Below are 22,294 nucleotides of genomic sequence, written 5' to 3'. Positions count from 1 at the left end.
CCTGTGTGGACCACTTTGTGCAGCCTCTCACCCACGGTTATTGGAGAAGCCTGGGGCCTATTACTAAAGGTTAAGGATCTTGATGCAGAAAGAAGCAGCTTGATTTTATTTTTGTTTTGGATCCATCTGATATCATTACCTCATTTTTTTTCATGCTGCTCCCATTAATACTTATGATTTGTACCATTTTTATTTCAGCTTTAGTGATAGGTACTTTAATAGATAATTTATCTTGCACTCTTACCCTTTATGCTCCCAGTGTGGCTCTGGTTTGCTTAATAGCACCGCAGGTTTTGAGGCAGAATCTTCTTGGTTCACATCCTTTCCCAGAGACTTTGAGACACATCAGTGCAATATGTCAGAAATGCTGTTTTATCAGTGAGTTATCCCTTAATCCACATTCATACAAGCAGATTATTTGTTCATAATCATACAGCTATTTTTTGAAGATTACTTTCAGTAAATTTGCTGCATTACAGCCGTGTACATGGGGGGCAGCACTGAATAATCATTTCAATCCCTTGAAGGGAGTGTGCGAGACTTGCACTTCAGCAACACATGATACACTCACACTTGGGTAGCCTGTTTCTGCTCCAAGTTTGCAGGTGACACCATGGTCTGTGGGCCAAATCTCATATAATAGTGAGTTGGGATATAGTAAGGAGATTTAGAGCTATGGTGTTAAAACAACAGCCTTCCCCACATGACAGCAAAATAAAAGAGCTGCTTATAGATTCAAGGAAAGGGGTCTATCCACATGATCCTGTTTATATCAGTGGTGCTGAGCGGGAGATGGTCGAAAGCTTCAAGTTCCTGCGGAGAAACATCGTTGATAGCTTGTCCCAGTCCACATAGACACCATGGCCAAGAGGAAGAGCACCAGCAGCTCTCCTTCCTCAGGCGCTAAATAACTTTGGCATGTCCCTGTGAAGCCTGCGATAGATGCACCACTGAAAGCATCCTATTTGGGTGCTTGATGGCTTGGTGTGGCAACTGCTCTGCGGAAAACTGCAGAGTTGTGGTCGCAGTTCAGCACATCACAGAAATCAGCCTCCCCTCCGTAATCTCTGTCTACACTCCTTGCTGTCTCAGTGAAGCAGCTAGCATAGTGTCACCTCAGATATTCTCTTTTCACACCTCTCCCCATGCCACTAGGCTCAAAGACAGCTTCTGTCCCCCGTTGTAAGATTATGTAATGGTTCCCTGCAATAAATTAGACTCTTGGCCTCAGAATTTACCTCACCATAGCCTTGCACCTTATTACCTGCCTGCACTGTGATTCTCTGTAACTGTAATACTTTGTTCTGCACTCTGTTACTCTATTGTGTACAACCACAGTTGAAACAGAATTGCTCTGTGTGAACAATACACAAGACAAACTTTTCACCGTACCTTGGTGCATGTGGCAATAATAAGCCAATTTACCAAGTCCTTATTTTCTTTTTTTTTGCAGTTGTATTTCAGAATTATGCTTACAGTCCTTGCTCTGATTTTGGCAATCTCAGCTGTCTGGCTAATGATCACAAAACCATTTTGCTTTCTTCTTTCTGATAGGATTTGAACTATCTATCTTACTGCTGGTCAAAATACAGGCTTGCCTCTAATAACAAGTTGTTGCTGTTTCCGAAGTTCAACCAGCCTATGCTTGCATTACCAAGATCATCTGTCAGTTCACATTATTTGTAGTTGAATTTTTGATATTGTGTTCTTATCGATTTGAAGCTAGTGCTAGCTGTGAGTTGCCTAATGAAAGCAGTCATTTGGTTGTGTATAGCATTTGTGGTTGGAAATGATGACTGCTGTAATCTGCTGTTTTGCAGTAGTGTGTAAAAACATCCAATTCCCCAAATGGTTTGGTTCGTTTAGCCTGTAAAGTTCCAGGTTTCATTTCAGTTATTAGGATAAAGAGCCATACAGAAGATACTGTTTGGCCCATTGTATCTGTGCTGGCTCAAGTCACTTACAGAGTCATAGTCATAGTGAGATATAGCATTGAAAGTGGCCCTTCAGCCCTCTGACTCCTTACTACCCATTTACACAAATTCTACATTAGTGCCGCTTTTTGTTCTTCTCTCCAATTCTGCTTAGAGTCTGCTGTTCACTTGCATATTTGAAGCAACTTACAGTTGTGAGTTAACCTACCAATGCCTTTGTTTATGGGATGTGGGGGGAGCCCGGAGCACCTGGATTCAACCCTCGTGATCACAGTAAGAAAATGCAAATACCATGCAGACAACACCTGAGGTCCGGATTTCAGCCAGGTCTCCAGCACGGTGAGTTAATGGGTCTATTTGCTGTGTATTGTGCCATCTCTACCTTCAGCAAGTATATTACCCGTTGATTAACCTAACCGAGCTGTGACCACACTCAGATGATACATCAGTGTTCGTTTTTGTATACTCTAAGGGTAGCATGGACTCTAGAGTATATTCTCTCTAATATTTTGTTGTCTCAAAATGGCCAAGTAACACCTGAACTGACAGAGCTGTCTGTGACCTGCAAGACTTTGTGGGTCGTTAGCAGCGGAGGTGAAGTCTGCCACATTCTTACCATCTCACAGTCCAGCATCTCCCTCACTCTCCTTTAAAGCAAGGCTTCAACCACAGTACAAGAAGCACCTCTAGGCACATGTGAAAAATGTTGTTGATCTGTTGATGCTACGGATTGTGTGCTAAACAGAAGATGTAGCATGATGTAGATAGCTAAGGAATTCTGCACCCAATGTCCTGGTGCATGAAGTCGTAGATGGTGATGGACGTGCAAGAAAATATGCATTATGGAGTTTTCTAGAACATCCCTGTCCTTTGTGATGTCAAAGCCCCACATGTGAATGCAAAAAGGATTTCAGCAGGTCCTGCTTACTTTCTGTCGGCTGTTTCCACGAGTCCATTCTTGGCCACCTCCAAAGTTGGTGGATCTTCTAGTTCAAATCAAACTTTTTTTTTGTTCAGTGAGGCCACTGTTTGGTTATTTGATTCAAGAATGAAAGATCACAAAATGTTCTTTCCAGCTTTCTAATGTACTGAGTTTGGAGGGTGGTGGCACAGTAAGTGGACGGGACTGGACGGGTACAGATGCTTTTGATTAGTAAACTCTTAAATCAAAACAAATGACATGGATATAACTAAAATCAAGAGCTGGTAATCCTGTTGATTTATTTCCCCACCATATCCTCCATTTTTGTCAGGTTTGTTGCATTATAAATTTAGATTTACAGCATTCTACAATTGCGCCAACAGAGGTATTGTTCGGTTTAATTTGACATATGCTCAATAGGCCACAAACTGTACTGGAATCTGATTATTATTTGCATCAAACTATTCCACATTTCATCAAGATGTGACACCAAGAGCTCCTTCATCTGTCAGCTGCAGTGACATCAGAAAGCTACCCAACCTTTCACCGACAGTTTCACTTGCTCTTGCATTGATAGAGGTCCGTGGTACTGCATTCTCCCCTTCGCCAGTCAAACTTTAACAACTACTGAACTTTGGGGCAAGTAAGTGTGATCCCAAGAGAGGGAGGCTTGGAGAGATTGTTGCAGCTGTTTATTCTCTGGCATGTTTTTGCTATTTAACAGGTCAGGAGTTTGTCCGTCTACATAGGCAGATAGGTAAACTCCAGTCCTGCATAGTTGCAGTTTGAGGCAGTTTCCTTATTCAGCAGCATGTTACAGTATGCAAGGAGCTGAATAAGAGACAGGACTTCTTGGTGTTCTCATGAAAGATCGATTCAAATATTGATGAAAATTCCTTCGACTTCTAACAAAGTGCTTCTAACTAATAACAACTACATGAAATGTTCAAATGATATAAAAATGGCCAACCTGATGATGAAAGTTAATTACTTAACAACACAATAATAAGAAATCAACAACTGTGAACTTACAAGTAAACAGTGAGATCTAGTAATTAGAAACAAAATAAAAAGTCATTGATAAAGCAGCCAAGGAGAGTTGGCTACAGGCTACTATCATAATGTGACTGTGATAATTCTTCAGGAAGCACAATCGTCTTCCTCTCTGCAGGGTATCTCTCCTAACTTTGGAGTGTTTGCCCCTTGATGTCCATTGTCTTTGCTTTTACCAGGGTTTGTTGCAACATTCAATAAAGTGCTGTCTTTTGTCAAAGGCAGTCATTATCACCTACCTCTGGAACTCAAACATTTGATCCACGTCTGCACTGAAGCGGTGTGAGATGTGGAGCAAAATGATCCTGGTGAAACCCAGACTAAATATTGGTGAGGAGGTGCCACTTGAAAGTACTGTTGACAACTTTGCACATGACTGAGTCTGGCCTAATTGGGCAATAATGATATTGGATATGTCTCATTTTTTTGTAAACCGTTAAAACAGAAGAAAGTCTCATGATCACCCTCATCCTCAGTGCCAGTAGGGGCAACATTCAAGCCAAGACTGAAGTACTCACAGCCACATTCAGTCAGATGTGCTGAATAGATGATCCTTCTCAGCTTCATATTGTGGGGTAAATGCCAGTGTTGTACTCTATAACTTGGCTAGAAGCATGGCTAGTTCTGGAGCACAGGTCATCAGTGTTACAGCTGGGATGTGTCTAATCCCATTATCTTCTGTGGATCCAGTGCTGTCAGCCACTTCTTAATATCTTATGGAGTGAATCAATTTGGCTGAAACCCGATTCTGAGAAGAAGCTCTCAAGGACAACCTTCTGCTTCTATTTTCTATTAACTGAATTTAAATTCTATAGCTGCTGTGGTGGAACTTGTACTTGATGCCCTGAAATGTTCAGTAATTAAGCCACTTCACTGCCCATGTAACCAAACTATTAGCAATGAAAAATTAGGGGAAATTTCTTCCTATTCTCAGGAAAAATAGCACTTTTTGCTTACAGATATTGTTTCATTGATCCTTGAAATTATTTGTTTCTCTAACTTAAGGCACGTTTCCTAATAGAACTTGCAGAAGGGTTGTTGAAACTAAAGGTATTTTCTCTTTGTTACAGTAAGAAGTACATATACCCCACTAACTGCTGCTAATTTTTTTTTCAAGAATGTCTCCTCCCTGTAGAAAGCAGCTGCACAGCATGCTTTCCATATTGAGTCAGTCTGCGGGGAAGTCGTTCTCTTAATGACTTGTTTGACGATCCTTGGAAGTGAACTTGGCTGTAGCCCCAACACTCAGCCTATTAATTGTTGTTGGTATAGTTTGAATCATAATGTTACATGTCGACTACAGTGTTAAATCCGGTCTCATGTATATTTCTTGTTTATTTTTCCTTGGAAGGGACCATTTGTTTCAGATGAAGTATAGCTCTGCTGCTAGCTTCATTTACACCACACTACTAAATAATTAATCCAATATTAACCTCCTCCTGTACCCGTCAATTGATATTTTTGTTCAGATTCTTAATGATTAAAAAGGAAATGAGATACTCTTGATAGTAACTGTACATATCTTTATTTTTTTTTCTTTGCTTTTTATGGAATAAATATTGTGACATCACTGCAGTTTGAACTTTGGGTTTCAGTGGTAGAATATGAGCAGTTGGCAGAAACTCCCAAGTTTTTTTTAATGGGATTTGGGCTGTTCCTTCCATTTCCAAAATGTTTCTGCCAATGAAAATGATGACAGATGATGTCACAATGGAAATAATGATCTTAAAAGAATATCTGCAGTTTATTAGCTAGGGCTAATAGATGTTGCTTTTTGAAACTAGGAACTATAACGTGTTATTCCCTTGAAGTTTGGTGAGTACTTGAGCTGTGCAGTCTGGAGAGCTCTTGGTTTCAATCCTTTCTTTGTTCTACATTAGCTTTCTGATTTGCTTCCTGTGTGGTGTTAATGTTTACCTGCCAGTAAGTGGCTGCTCAGTACACATACTGACTCAGACTTGAAGTGCAAGGCATTTTCATTCTTGGGTCTCAACTCACACAAAATGCTGGAGGAACTCAGCAGGGCAGGCAGTATCTATGGAGAGGAATGGATAGTTGATGTTTTGGGTGGAGACCCTTCTTCAGGACTGGAAAGAGAGGGGGAAGAAGACAGAGTAAGAAGGAAGGGGTAGGGGAAGGAGGTGATGGGTGAGACCAAGTGAAGGGGAAGGTGGGTGGGTGGGGGATGGCGTGGTGAAAAGCTGGGAGGTGAGAGTTAGATAGAAACATAGAAAACCTACAGCACAATACAGGCCCTTCGGCCCACAAAGTTGTGCCCAACATGTCCCTACCTTAGAAATTACTAGGCTTACCTATAGCCCTCTATTTTACTAAGCTCCATGAACCTGTCTAAAAGCCTCTTAAAAGACCCTATTGTATCTGCCTCCACCACCATTGCCGGCAGCCCATTCCACGCACTCACCACTCTCTGAGTAAAAAACTTACCCCTGACATCTCCTCTGTACTCCCCAGCACCTTAAACCTGTGTCCTCTTGTGACAACCATTTCAGCCCTGACTATCCACACGATCAATGCCTCTCATCATCTTGTACACCTCCATCAGGTCTCCTCTCATCCTCCTTCGTTCCAAGGAGAAAAGGCTGATTTCACTCAACCTATTCCCATAAGGCATGCTCCCCAATCCAGGCAACATCCTTGTAAATCTCCTCTGCATCCTTTTGATTGGAAGAGGTTAAGAACTAAAGGAATCTTTTAGGAGAGAACAGTGGACCATGGAAGACAGGGAGGGAGGAGGGGAACCAGAGGGACTTGATGAGGACATGAGAACAGGTAGTAGGGGAGGCAGAATGGGGAAATCAATATTCTTGCCATCAGGTTGGTGGCTAATCAGACAGAATGTGGTCTGAACTTCTTGTTATTGGTCAGCTGCAAACTCAGAATGGAAGGAAACCGGCAGCTGTCTGGAGGACAGGAGTTAATTCTACTAGAATTTGCTGTCCAACTGTAAAGAGCTAGCAAATATATCAAGGGGAAACTGCCACAAGAAGGTCAATGTCTCAAGAAGGTTGGAGTGTCTGCGGTTTGTGCCCTTCAGAAGGCCCCTACAGGTCCCTGAGAAGACAAAATCGACAGAATTGCTCCCTGCTTTAACCTAGTGGGAAAGTTGTTGGCCTTTCCTTCTCAGACACATTCAAATTCAATTAGGATCCTAAGGAAACAATGGATTTTGCAATTAGTGCCAGTTGAAGTTCTTACTCCCAGAGAGTATCTCCTGCAACCCTTTCTGAAAGTTAGAATGGAAGCCAGCAGATTTCCAGTGGAAAGAGAGCAGTGAGGTTTAAACCTTCACTGACACTCTGAAACATTTCATCAGGCAAAGAACGAAAGAAAATCTGCTAATGCTGAAAATCAAAGTAATACACACAAGATAGAATTTTGGCCTCCATATTGTGTGAGGGATGCGAAGGCACTGGAGAGAGTTCAGAGAAGGGTGTCTAGACTCAATTCTAGGTCTGCAGGGTATTAGCTATGAAGAAAGATTGAAAGAATTACATCATTTTAGCCTAAATGGATGTAAGCTGGGAAGAGACATGATAGAAGTTTTCAAAATCATTAAGGGTACAAGTAAAGTGGTAGCCAGCTGCTGCAGCGAAATTAATCAGTCATCAAGGAGACTGGGCCATAGGTGGAGACTTCAGACTAACATCAGGAAATAGTTCTTCACACAGCAAGTTGTGGACACAGGGAATAAACTACTTAGTTGTGTAGTTGAGAGTCTTCCAATCTAAACTTGATAGTTATTTCAACACTATGTGAAGAGGAATTCGGCAATCTTTGTTGGGTCAAATGGCCTGTTCTTGTCAAAATCTTTCTAATGTTCTAAAAAGTGCCAGAGGAACTTAGCAGGGGCCAGGCAGCATCTATTGAAAAACGTAAACAGTTGACTTTTGGGCTGGGACCCCTCATCAGGACTTAGCAGGCTAAAGTTTGAAACTGTGCATTTGAGGATATCACTAAAGATCAATGTCTGCACTTGCAATTTATGATTTAGATTGCCTGAGCATGTTCATACCTTTGGTCTTTTTACTAAAGCATTTGTTCAAAAGTGCGACATCATGAAGATATGGGAATAAAAAGGCTCTTTATCCTGCTTTACTCAAGCTACATTACGTTACTGGCAAAGAAAATAAAATCTTTGTCAATCCAGTGTAATAGATGCAAAATATTACTGATAAATTGTGAAATACCTTGTGGGCTGTACTTTCTTCAGCTGACTGAATGCGAGTCATTCTAGGTGTTAGTAGACAGTACAAAGGTATAAACACATATTGCTGGATAACATCCAGTCGGTCACCATTTATATTCTGCCCCTCGAACAACTATTCTGCAACTTTGTCTGAATCACGTCAGCAGTTTCTTGATGCTTCAAGCAGACTTGATCCTGAGTTTTATAGGGTAAGGGAATGTAAAGATGAAATTTATCAACAAAGGTGTATCATGTCATTAATGTCTAAAAATGGCTCAATGTGTTTTGTGATACTGAGACAAAAGCTTAATAAAGGAAAAAGGCATAAAAGGGGATTTTGGGGGAGAATGGCTTTTGGAGGAAATTCCTGATCCTAATGCCAAGATGGACGGAGACCAATGCTAGGCGTGGAGAGATTAGGGGTGGGAGGAACACCAAGTTGTTAGAAGATTAGTCAGCTGAAGAAAATTTACAGTGCAGGGCAGGAGTAAGGTTGCAGAGGAAAGGATGATTTGGTCAGGATAGAATTTCAACAGTAATGAGAATGCCAGTTTGGGGTGATTGACTCCTCTTGTTGTTTAGAAAGAGGTAAGGATTAATCAACAATGCAAGATAGGGTGTGGACAATTTTGATTTGATGCTTGTTGTAAAATGATAATAATAAGGATGGTTTGTAGAAATGTTCTACAATGTTGATGTTTATCATTCTGTGCTGAGCTGCGTTCATTACATAGTCATCGTCAAGTCTGTTTGAAGCATCAAGGAACTGCTGTCTTTGTCCAAAGAAGGTTGCAGAAGGCAAGTGTGTCCATGGTTGTTCAAGGGGAGAATATAAATGGTGCACTATTGGAGGGTATCTGGTGCCAGACATGCAGCAAATCCAGATCAGCAGTTAAAGTCTGACAGGAGTTGGCAAGGTTGGGTCACATGACCTTGCCTGTTACAACTACCAGCCCTAAAAAATTTCCAGACCCTGCAAGCCGAAAGTCACAATTAAAGACCCGTTGCAAAGATTGTCAGCAGTTGCTGGGCACAGGCAATTTCTGGGCACCTGGTGGGAGCAGCAAATGAGCTGTCTTTCATCACAAAGTGGGGGAATATCATGGCCCCACAAATTTTAGAGATTCTAGGAGAGGAATTCTGGGGGATGTGAGATAGTGGAAGTGCTCTTTTCACCTGTCCAATAGAATGGACAACGCTTGAAAAGTACCTCGGCCTTCTCTGGCCAGTCTTCTGCCTGACATCAAGCCATGTTCTCGATGTCAGGCAGAAGACTGATGGGGTTTCTGACGCGTAACATTGTGCATGTCTGTTGCCTTTCAGCAGGAGCCCCTTCCGAGGTCAGTATAATCACTGGTGGGTAAGAGCTTGTCAGCCTTGGACAAGAATTTTTAACTTGTTTTAGGATTTTATACCCTGAACAGAATAAACGTTCTCTCATTTCTCTGTACATTGTATACATGTATATAATTAAATGACAATAAATTTGACATGATTTTAATGATTTAATACTTTCCTGCCAGCTGGGATGGCAGATGCAAAAATCGGAGCTGTTCTTTTAGTGCAAATATATTTTACTCCACTATCCAGATATGTTTTATATATATATATATTTTAATCATAGATTTATCTTTGTGTGAATGGGATTCTGCCTCCAGGAAATGAAGAAAGAATCTAAAAAAACAAATGCAGGGAGGCAGCACATAAAGGCTAAATTTGCTGCAGTATTTTGGGGATTAAGATCATTTGCTCACATCTCAACTAGTATCGGGCTTGGGTTTGATGCAAGTCCATGATATAAAAACTTCACAAATTTCACGCTATTGCAGTGCCAACGACCCGATTCCATTCCACTGCTGCCTGTAAGGAGTTTGCACGTTCTCCCTGTGACCGTATAGGTTTCCTCCCAAATTCTGAATCACTAGTTAAATGGTTACATGGCGGCACAAGTTTGTTGGGCTGCACAGTTACCATGCTGCAACTCGGAATAATTTCTTTTTAAATGCTGTTTAATTCTGAGGAGAACAGTTCCCTTGCACAGAGTGGCCTGTGATGCTGCTGACATCTTTGTGCCATTTAGGCTGAGCCACAGGATTTTATGTTTCAAAATATAGATTTAATTTTCCATGTGTGACAGCTTGTGCAGTGTTATTGAAGAGACAATACTGCTTTGGGATCTTGTATACTGGCATTTAGCAACTTAGCGAAAATTGAGGAGAAGATAAATTTTGTTCGGAAGGTGATTGAAATTGCAAAGCAGGCAGGACTAAAGGATCCTACTACCAAACACATTTTTACCTCTCCTCCCTCCCTCTGCTTTCCACAGGAATCACTTCCTCCATGATTTCCTTGTACATTTGTTCCCCCCGCCACCCCTCCACTAATCTCCCTCCTGTCACTCAACCCTGCAAGCGGCCAAAGTACTACACCTATCCATTCACCTCCTCCCTCACCTCCATTCAGGGCCCCTGAGCACTCCTTCCAGGTGAGCCAGCACTTCACATGTGAATATGCTGGAGTTGTCTATTCTATCCTGTGTTCCCGATGCGGGCTCCTCTACGTTGGTGAGACCCATCGAAAATTGGGGGAACTACTTCGTCAAGCTCCTCCGCGCCATCCGCCAAAAGTGGAAATACCTGGTAGCCAAACATTTTAATTCCCATTCCCATTCCCATTCTGACCTGCCGGTTCACGGCCTCCTCTTTTGCTGCAATGAGGCCACCCTGAGGGTGGAGGAGCAACACCTCATATTCTGTCTGGGTAGCCTCCAACCTGATGTCATGAATATCAATTTTTTCTTCCGGTTAAAAAAAAAATTCCTTCCCCCTCCCCTCTTCTTCTCTTCCCCATTCTGGTATCTTACTGCTTCTCACCTGCCTATCACCTACCCTCTGGTCCCCTTCCTCCTTTTATTTCTCTTATGGTCCTCTCTCCTCTCTCAGCAGATTCCTTCCACTCCAACCCTCTACCTTTCCCACCCACCTGACTTCACTTATCACCTTCTAGCCAACCCCTCCCCCTCCCTCCCGCCTCTTTATTCTGGCATCTTCCCCCTTTGTTTCTTGGCCCAAAGCATCAGGCTGTTTGTTCATTTCCAGAGATGTTACCTGACTTACTGAGTCTTTCCAGCATTTTGTGTGTGTTGCTTTGGACTTCTAGCATCTGTAGAATTTCTTGTGTTCAGTACTAAATTTACTGTTTCAGCAAGTGAATTTCTAAAATTATCTTGCTTAAATTTTTTAAAGCGATTCTTGTTGAACTAGAGAAGAAGATTAACATTTAGTTCCACGAGCTGAGTAGTATTTATCAGCAGGAAGTAGGCCATTGGATTCCACCTGGAAAGACCAGTCTGTCTTTGGGTGGGGATTTGGGTGGGGATGTGTTATTCGTACGTTGGTAGGGTGTGGGTCCTACTCTTTTATACTGTGAAGCCTGAAGAATACTCACATGACGTATGTTTTTTATAAAGTGGAAACCTGTATTGAAAGCAATAAGAGCTCCATATGTGGAATGACTGCCGTTGCCAGTCCCTTATGGAGGCTGCTTTCTTAGTCCTTGTTGGCTTGTTCCTGAAGTGTGTGAGAAAATGAGCTTTATACTAAGCATTTAAAATAATAGTTCCCTACTTCCCGCTAAACACAAAGCTCCACACATACCCATATCCATATCTTAGGAGCCGCTCCTCAGCAAAGACAGATACCATAGTGAATTCATCACCAGTTCTCATGTATCAGCCCAGCCTTTAGCCACCAAAGGAAAAGAGTGTTCAAAGGTCAAGGCTTCAAACAGAGGGCATCGCAAATGGACCATTAGGCAGCAGTGATCTGGTTTCCTGTACACTCCTGTGATTTGTATTGCCCTGTTCACTCCCATTGAAACACTCTATAGATCAGATGACAGCAGTCTGACCTTGCATGATAAGTCTATCTTTCTACTCTGCTTGATTCAGACTGTTTCCATTTCAATGTCCAGGTGGTTGGGCTGCTGTTGCTGGAATCTCATGCAGAACCATCAGTCTTTTATAATCTGCCCTACTGAAGTCCTCTGATTCTACTAAACTGGCATTGTGACATCCTTTCTCTCTGCTTTTTTCTGCTGGACAAATGTGGTGACATTTATATATTCTGACAGTAAATTTTACTTTGAACTTCGAATGTTTACACCCACGCCGCATTCAGTTTTGGGGATGGAGGCAGCAGCTGCAATTGTGAAATTGAAAGACAAAGTGGTCTTCCTTACTCATGCACCATCTGGAAAGGTTTTAATTCTTGAAAAGACTAAAACCAGCAAGCTGCAAAGATGCAGTTATCATGCTGATATTAATAGGACAAAGTTCACTCAGTGTGAAAATCAGAAGAGTTACGCCATGTAGCATTAGTTCTGACAAGAGCTACACCTATTCCAATACCTCCTCCCTTGCTACAATTCAGGGCCCCAGACAATTCTCCTAGCTGAAGCAACACTTTACTGTGAGTCTTTCAGGGTAATCTACTGTATCCAGAGCTCCCAGTGCAGCCTTTGGTAAGACCCAATGCAGACTGGGGGGTGCAATGCAGCACATTCCACGACCAACAACTCACCAGCTATGCTGTTCCTGGGTCATCCCTTGCGCTCACACTTGGATCTCCTCAAACCCAGTCTCAGAAGGAGTATACAGAACAAACAGCTGAGTCAAATTGAGGGCTCCTCAAGCAAGGAGGTTCAGTGTTCCACTCCTGGACAACCCCTGTTCTCTTCTTATAGGAAGCAGTCTAATAAACCTTGTTGTCCTCCCTCCACAGCAAGAACAGTCTTCCACAGGAGACCAAAAATGCATGCAAACTCCAGATGGCGTCTTGGAAAGCTCTGTACATGCTGCAGCGAGATATCATTCTTCATTTATTAAAATCTTCTTGCAATGAAGATCAACATACCATCTGACTGCCTCATTGTTTGCTGCACCTGAATGCTTGCTCTCAGCAACAAGTGTACAACACAGCTCACATCTTTCCTTTTTCCATTGTATCACCTTTTGGGTTATAATGACTTTCTATTCTTAGGATTAAGGTGAATAGCCTCACATTATTCCACATTAAGCTGCATCTACCATGAATTTTCCCATTAACCCGACCTGTCTCATCGGCCTCAGAGCTTGTACTGTCCTTCTTCAACCACCCAAACTTGTATCATTTGTGGACTTAGAGAAGTTAAGTTTATTTCCCTCATTGATGTATATCATGAATAGCTGGGGCCCAAACCCTGATCAATGCAACACCCTGCTGTATTCTTAACAAAAATATTGGAGGAATATGTGAGGAGATGTGCAATTTATGTGAACCAAACGTGTACGTGTTACAGTTATAGACTCATAGGGTAATTCAGCAAGGAAACAGGCTTGTCAGCCCAAGTCGTCCAGGCTGAGCAAAGTACCCGTGTAAGCTGGTACCATTTGCCTGTGTTTGGCCCATGTAAGCAGGAACCATTCACCCATCTTTGGCCATATAAGCTGGTACTATTCACCCATCTTAGGCCATATAAGCTGGTACCATTCACCCATCTTTGGTCTGTATAAGCTGGTACTATTCACCCATCTTCGGCCCGTGTAAGCTGGTACCATTTGCCTGTGTTTGGCCCACGTAAGCTGGCACCATTTACCCATCTTTGGTCTATTTAAGCTGGTGCCATTCACCTGCCTTTGGCCCACATAAGAAGTTTGTACATTCTCCCTGTGACTGCATGGGTTTCTTTCAGTGCTCTCGTTTCCTCCCACTTTCCAAAGATGTACCAGTTAGTAAGTTGAGGGTGTGGGCCAGAAGCATGGTGAGACTTGGAAGCTGCCCCCAGCACATTCTCAGACTGTGTTGGTTGATGCAAACAAAATGCTGTATTTTGTTGTATGTTTTGATGTACATGTGATGTATATAACTAATCTTAATACTCAACCATGAAGAGTAACTGATATTGTTGACTTTTAATAGAAGCATAAAATTTTGCTCAGATTTGATCATTTTGTGTGTGTTTGAATTTCCAGCATCTGCAGATTTCCTCATGTTTGCATTCTTTGAGGGCTTTGGACAGCTGTTGTTTGACAATTGAACAGCTATTTGGTGGAATGTATTATAGTATTAAACCATTTTCAGCTGACCTTTTGGAACATGCCAATGATTTGAGTGGCTGATTTTAAATTTCTGTGTCTATCCAGCTGGTTAGATTTTATCAACAGTTCAGAATTAATTAAATTTAGCCCAAACTTTCCCATAATACTTGAATTACTGAATTGAGAGTAAAACATATGATTATCATATCCATTGAAAAGCCTTGTATAAATGTTGATTGTACAAATGATGTCAGACTCTCTTTTGAAGTTTTACTGAGCATGGCCTTGCTTGTTCTGTCAAGGAAAACTGTATTGGTTGAAATGTTTTTCAACCTGTAACTACACATTTTAAAACATTTATGTATATGTTTGCCTGCCATGGAATTTGTATATGCAGCCAATATCCCTTATAGTGGTATTAGCTCCAGTGCCAGTGTCTCAGGTTTGAAACTGCTTTTGTTGAACTAAATTGTTTTCTGTAACCCATCCAAGTATCATGTCAATTTTCTCACCAAAGTATATTTGTTGCTTCACAATTATTGCTCCTTCTTTATGATTTTGAGCACCATTTCAAGTTGTCATATCCTTCTCTGAGTTTATTTCCCATTCAATTTTACCTCAAACTGTTCTGTCAATGATCACAATAACTCCTTGACTTTGTCTTTGCTACTTTCTGTGTCATTCTGTGATTACTTTTATTGTTCTTCATGCATGTTCCCCAGTTCTCTCTAAACTGTACTCTCCAAATGGAAAAGTCTACAAAAGTGGTCAGAAACAGAAAAGTCGACAAAAAGTGTTGGGTACAGCCCAGTCCCATCACAGACAAAGGCTTCCTCATCATTGAACACATTTCCAAGGAGTGCTACCACAAGAAAGCATCCATCATCTCGGTTGTTCTCTCTTCTCACTACTACCATTGGGTAAGAGGTACAGAAGACTAAGATCCCACGCCACCAGGTTCAGGAATAGTTATTGCCCTGCAAATATCAGGCTCTTGAACCAGTGTAGATACTGGTTACTCTCCTTAACAGTGACGTTGCTCCACAACCTACAGGCTCACTGTCAACGACCCTACAACTCATGTTCTCATTGTTATCATTTACGTTTTTAATTATTTCCACAATTTGTCTTTTGCACGTTGATTATGTATCAGTCTTCCTTATGTATATTTTTTCATAAATTCTGTTGTATTTTTATTTCTTGTAAATGCCTGCAAGAAAATGAACCTCAAGGGTAAGATATAGTGACATATAAATGTAATAAATTTCCATGCCTGGGCTGGAGAACGAAGTCCCAGATCGCTATATCTGGATTTTCAAAATAGTGACAGTCTAGCCTTTCCTTTCACTGTAACCTTCTCCTGCCTTGAGCCCTCACTCCCAGTTTTTGATGCCTGAATTTAATTTAAAACCATTACTCACCCCAATTAGTGATGGGGTTGCAGCTCTCATTTCCACTCTTTTAAGTAGAGATAACATATGCAGTATTTGGTGGTCATTCATCACCAGAGCCATCCAGACCACACAAAGCACCCTGCTCACCAGTTTTCTCCTATATACAAACAGAAGTATTTCTCTGCATTCACCAATGACCACAAGTGGGATAGACTCATGGCCTCCTTCAGCACAAAGCCCCTACCATTTCCTTCTCTTTCTTTGGCATATCAGCTTAAGCTATTACCATCTCCAGCTCTGAAACTGGTTTTTTTCTCTTTCCCTTCCTGTGCTATCCTATTCATATTAACCATACTCCATCTCACAGGACACAATTCTCATTGGACTGTTGGCCACATAACTTTTCTTTCCAGCTGGGTGTTAAAAGTTCTGTTCCCTTGGCCTTCTCTTTAAATCTGTCATCGTCATTCCTGTCGAGAAGGCAACTCTGTGCCCGTCTCCCACCGTCACTGCTCTGTTCAAGCTCTACTTTCATTGCCATTCAACTATAGATATTAGGTTTTGAAACATTGAACTAATTCAAAGGAAGACACAGGAGTCCGAAATGTGAGGCTAACTTCATGTTTGCCTTAAGCAAGGTGCACACATATCACATGGTAGTGTGATGATGTATGCATTTCACGTCTTTATACATATAACATGTAATTAATTATTTAAACGAGCAGGAATACTTAACCAACCAGTATATATATATATATATATATACACACACAAGATTACGCAATAGTACTTAAAAATTAAATACACAACACTCCTTCTTGTTTAGCTATAAACTCCAACATGAGAGAATGCATCTCAACTATATGCACAGTCTATTATATAGTACAGTTGCCACATATATACAGTCATCCACAGCATAGTAAATTTTAAATTCTCCCATTCAGGCCTAAAGATTTAACTGGTGTGGAGGCTTTCTGACTCTTGAGGGATAACGTCTTTCCTGACAAGGGGGATCACTCTGCTTGGCAGGTGAGATTTGTGGCTGTGAAACAATCTCATGTTCTGGGGCTTCCTCTGTGCTGGTTGTAAGAGTTGTCTCTGAGATTGTAGAAAGTGGTTCTGACAGTGGTAGCTCCCTTTCTTCTTCATCCTTTTCCTTCTTCTATTTTGATCTTGGGAAGGTGAATTTAGTTCACTAGAGTATTCTCTAGAGTAATCTTTCCACTGCCCCATTTACGATCTGATCTCTGCTCTTAGTTCCCTCATGCACATCTGACAAACCCTCTGTTTTTGTCATTGGCTCCTTTCTTTGACACTGGAGCGCAGCCCCAATGGGAGGGGCCAGTCCCCAACCCAGTAAGGAATCCAGTGGCAGGCAGCCAGCTCTCGCATCTTCTTTCTCAGCGGCTGCACCAGGGGACACCAAGGCATGCGGGTCTTGACAGCGCAGCAGCCGAGTTAACGCAGTTCCCCAGCTGTCAGTCTCGCCAATGAACCAGTGAATTGTACCTGCAGAGTTCCATATTACCATTGTCCAACAGGGTCTTGTGATCACCACAAAACTGTCCAAAGTAATCATCGCCTCTGACTCTTTCTTCTACAGGTGGCTGAAGCAGGTTGTAACACGGTACACAACAAGTCCCTCTCCACTGCTATCAAACAATTTGCAGCTTGCTATTTCCAACAGTACTTGGTGTTCTTAATATCCAGCAGAGGCTTGCAATCATGAAAGAGATGTCAAGGGTGAATAATTACACCTTTGGTTGGACCCAGAGAGGTAGCTGTGTCCAAATACGCTGCCATTTTACCGGAAGAAGTCAATCACTAAGTTATCGACTTCATGAGAATTTTAATTAAAGTTTTCTACACAATAGACCCTGTTAAAGGTCTCCATCAATGTTCTCGTTTAACTGGGTTATCTGACTTGGGGAAAATAAAACAGCAGAGCTATTTTTATTGTGACATATTTTCCTACTTTTAATCCAAAGATTAAATCTTGGTAAAACCTACATATGCAACTTGCTGATTCATTAAAAATAGCAACCTGTCTGGACTGGCAGTCATACCTTTATTAAAACCTCCAACGGCTTCTTTCATCTCATCTGTACTTATAGCTAATAACAGCTCCCTAATCTGTATCAACTCTTTGAAGAACTTCATGCTTCAACCTTCATCAATAACAAACTGTCATTGTAGCAAATTATCTTTCTTAATGCTTCTCAATCTGCATAGAAAATCAAGTATCACTTTACCTTCTCCCTCTCTATCTCTACTAACCCCAAAAAACTCTACTAGTCCTAAAACTACTTGAAATACAATGGATTTTGGTAATTGAGACACATTGGTACCAGTATATTTTGGCCCAATTATGCGATTGCCTGACGACTGGTTAGAAAATAATTCAACAATTATTTCCTGCCCCAATTAAGCAGTAGAGTGTCCCAATAAACGAAGGGTATCCCAGCTATTTTCTCAATTGGCTTTTGCTCTTTAAGAGTTGTCCCAAATAAGTGGTTGCCCCGATTAGCCAATTAACTGGAATCCACAGTATCTGTGTCCTTTCTGCCTTCTGCATGTCCACTGTACATACTGTGTTCCATTCTGTTCTGTGCATTTATATCTGAAGAAGCATCTTCTCTTCCTGCACCCAAACTGTTACTAATCTTCTGCTTATGGGTTGAGTTATTTTTCTTGTTTACTTACCTGATGTGAACACAGACTGATGATATTCAGCTCTACCTCACTGTTGCCTCTCTCAACATCTCCAGTGTCCCTAACTTAGCAAATAGTCTAACATCCAATTCCAGATGAGTTAGAATATTTGTAAAACTCCAAAAATCCGTTGGGGCTTTAATACTACCAGACCAGCAGATTCTCCAGTGTATTGGGTGTTACTCCTATTAATACCCAATCATTTTTTTATTTTACATTTTTACACATTGCACAGTATATACTTTGTGGTAAACTCTGAGTTTCAAGAGGACAGAAATGTACTCTACCAACATTTAGACCCTGGCTTTGCCCACAAACCTGCCTATGTTCTTAACTACTGGCATCCCAGTATCCAGTTCTGGGCCTGACTGCACAACTGTGCCACAGTCTGGACCCCAGCCTCAGTTACACTTATCACTGGAACCAATGGCCCATAACTTTCCTCTTGGAGTTGAGCTGTTGAACGGCCTGTTTGACCTGGCCTTTTTTTTTTGAGGTGTTAACCAAAGTCTCGAAGGTGCCGGATGCTTGTGGCGTGCCGCGTATGGGCTGGGTCGAGGTGGCGGGCTCCAGGCCCGAGAGCAGAGAATGAGCCAATGTTTGGCCATCACTGGAGCAGGCTTGGGGGCAATTCAATGAGGCAGAGTCAAGGCGGCGGGACTCAAGAGTGGTAGGGCCTGGGTCTGAGAGCAAGGAACGGCCCCGGGTTTGGACGGTAGTGGGCCAGAGTGAAAAGGTCAGATGTCAGGGCTGGAGGAAAGGGGCAGCCTCATTGTTCTGCACACTTTACTCATCTCTGTGCTGAGCTGAGGCTGTGGCCTGCAACAAATGGGCTCCTGAATCAGCTGCACTGACGACTGGCTTGAAATTTAATTCTGAATGTTATTTGCTTACTTTTATTGTTTGCACGGACTTTTTTCCTGCATGTTGAGTGTTTTGACAGTGTTTTTTCAGTGGGTTCTATTGGGTTTGTTTTGTGGGTGCCTGTAAGGAGAGGAATCTCAAGGTTGTATATTATATACATACTTTGATAATACATGTACTTTGAACTTTGTACTTGTATTCTGTGTCCAGTCACACTAATGAGTGTGCTGGATTAATGAGTAAACTAAATGCTGAATCATCATGATTTTCAAATTAGTTGATGACAATTCATTGTAATTTTCAAGATTGGGAAAAACTAAGGCTATTGTCTTCAGTCCTTGCTCTCAACTCTGTTGCTGATTATCCATCCCTATGTCAGCTCTAACACTAATCCAGACTTTATGCAAACCTAATGTCATATCTGACCTCCAGATGATTTAGCAGCTGGATTCAGTGTTCTCGCAAAGAATACACTTCCACCTGATTCTGCCTCCGTCATTTTTGTTTGTTTGTTTTTATTTATAGGCACAGCAGGGCCCATGAGCACACACTGCCCAAGTACACTCATGACCAACAGGGAAAATGTACAAACTCCTTACAGGCAGGTCGCTGGCACTGTAATCAGAGTTGTGCTAACCACTAGGCTACCATGCTGCCCTTCTTGCTGTATGCCTCTTTCTGAAAACATCACCTAGGCCTCATTACGAATGGATTTGATTACTGCAGGCAAAGGTCCCATTTTCTATCCTTTGCAAGCCTGCATTATCCAAAACATTGCTGCCTCTTTGCAAATTCTGTTCACCTGTCACCTTCTGTGCTTCATTGCCTGTGCTGTCCACTTGCTCTTCTGTAGCTCAGTTCTGGGATTCTCCTCCTTGTTTTCTGATCCCTTCCTGACTTCATCTTTCCCTTTACGCTTCGAGATACCTGCATTCTTCAATTCTACCCCAAACCCTGTTTCAGTCATTCCACAATTAGTGGTCGATTCTCCCCATTGTTCCTTTCAGAGGCCTTTTAAAATCTAGCCTAATAATCCCTTTTATAACTTGGTGGTGACTCTTGTTCTGTAATAAGACCATAAAACATAGGAGCAGAAGTTGGCTATTCAGCCCATCGAGTCTGCTCCACCATTCAAACATTGCTGATCCCGGATCCCATACAACCCCATATACCTACCTTCTCGCCATATCCTTTGATGCCCTGACTGAAAAGGAAACTATCAACTTCTGCCTTAAATATACCCATGGACTTGGCCTCCACTGCAGTCTGTGGCAGAGCATTCTACAGATTCACTACTCACTGGCTAAAAAAATTCCTCCTCCTTACCTCTATTCAACACTCAATTTTGAGGCTGTGCCCTCTAGTTCAGAACCTGTCCACCATAGGAAACCTCCTTTCCACATCCCCCTATGTAGTCCTTTCAGTATTCAGTAGGTTTCAATGAAATCCCCTTGCATTCTTCTAAATTCCAGTGAGTACAGGCCCAAAGCCAAAGCTGCCGAACACCCCTTCACTCTGGGAATCATCCTCATGAACTTCCTCTGGACTCTCTCCAATGACAACTCATCCTTTCTGAGATATGGGGCCCAAAACTGTTGACAATACTCCAAGTGCGGCCTGACCAGTGTCTTATAAAGGCTCAGCATTATTTCCTTCCGTTTATATTCTATTCCCCTTGAAATAACTGCCAACATTGCATTTGCTTCTTTACCACAGACTCAATCTGTAAATTAACCCTCAGGGAGTCTTACACACGGACTCCCAAGTCCCTCTGCGCCTCTGATGTTTGAACCTTCTCCCGATTTAGATAATAGTCCGCAGTATTGTTCCTTTTACCAAAATGCCTCTTGAAGCATCATGGGAAGTTTTACAATGTTAAAGCTGCCGCACAAATGCAATTATTGTCCTTCTAACATTTAATAGTATCCAGTCTTAATGAGAAGAACTTCTGTTAAAGGATTCAGATGACTATCTTCACTTACTGGTATACCATGAGGACCTGTAGTTAAAAGTTGGATGTGTTTTATTCAGTACAAGTCCAATTGGAAGATTATTAGATTGGTCTGTAATCAAACTGCTTTGCTGTGCTGAAAAGTTTTCACAGGTGGGAGATAAAAAGCACAGTACACAGTGGTACAAGACAGAGAAGTTTGACGGTATACAAAATCTGGAATGCGTTTTGTATTCTTTGGTTTCAGAGTTGGTACTGTAAAGTTGCCAGTATGATCATCCATCAGAATTAGAAGTGAAGTTATAATTTGCTTTCAATTCAATGAAACAGGATTTTTTCCAATTAGAGTATAATCCCTGGCCTTTAACTTTGAGTCTAGATGCTTGAAAAAAGGAGTTTGCCCTGGCTAACATTGTGTTTTCCTGCTTTGTGAGTTTACGTCCATGCCTAAAGTCTGGCATTCCAAAAAAAAACTCTCTTTTCTGGTTACTCGGTCGCCAGTTTTGGCTGTGTTGTCTTTTTATGGCCGTGTGTTTTTTGTCTCAGTATCCACTTAATTAATAATCGCCACCATTGCACAATGATTTACAATTGGTCTTGCTGGCTTTTTTCCTTTTCATTTTTTACTCTATTTGTTTGGAAGTGCTCACAAATCTGGACTAAACCATTTGACACGGGGGAATGATTTGGGGATTTTTTTTAAGCAGTTTTAGCAAATATTGGCAATCTCAGGTGAGGGAATTGGAGTTCATTATAAAAACATTTGTGAGCTCTGAAGGAAAAACAGGAGGTGGAGTTTTTGTGGCAATAGGCTTAGGGTTTAACAGCTTGTAGAATATAAGAGAGTGGACAGATGAAAGGAAGGAAGAAATTCCAAAGTTCTGAGAAATAATTAGAACAGGAGATTGTGGGATTTGTCTATCCCCTTAGTCAGGATAGAGGGAGGAGCAAGAGCATTGCAAGAGGATGAGAAAGAAAAAGAAGCAAATGTTCGGAGGGACACTAACAATTTAATTTTGTTTACCGGCAACGAGAGGATTAAATATTGTATACTAGTGCCATTTGTGACGGTTAAGAGCACTTGGACAGGACAGTGTCAAGCTGGGAGAGGGACAAGATCGAATCAAGAAGGACAGTGGGAAGAGCAAGAGGTCAACTGCTCAACTGATGAGCAGAAACCA

The 22,294-nt window shown here is 41.7% G+C and overlaps 1 protein-coding gene across 2 annotated transcripts in view; it reads left to right on the top strand.

Moving 5' to 3' along the window:
* The window catches only part of sh3d19 (SH3 domain containing 19), a 124,845-nt gene that overhangs the window by 45,025 nt on the left and 57,526 nt on the right, over positions 1 to 22,294 (top strand). The window lies entirely within an intron of this gene.

Source organism: Hypanus sabinus, chromosome 3, assembly GCF_030144855.1.
Source record: "Hypanus sabinus isolate sHypSab1 chromosome 3, sHypSab1.hap1, whole genome shotgun sequence".
Classification (NCBI taxonomy): Eukaryota; Metazoa; Chordata; class Chondrichthyes; order Myliobatiformes; family Dasyatidae; genus Hypanus; species Hypanus sabinus.
Note: the sequence above shows the minus strand (reverse complement) of the source record. Positions and strands in the feature narration are given on the sequence as shown.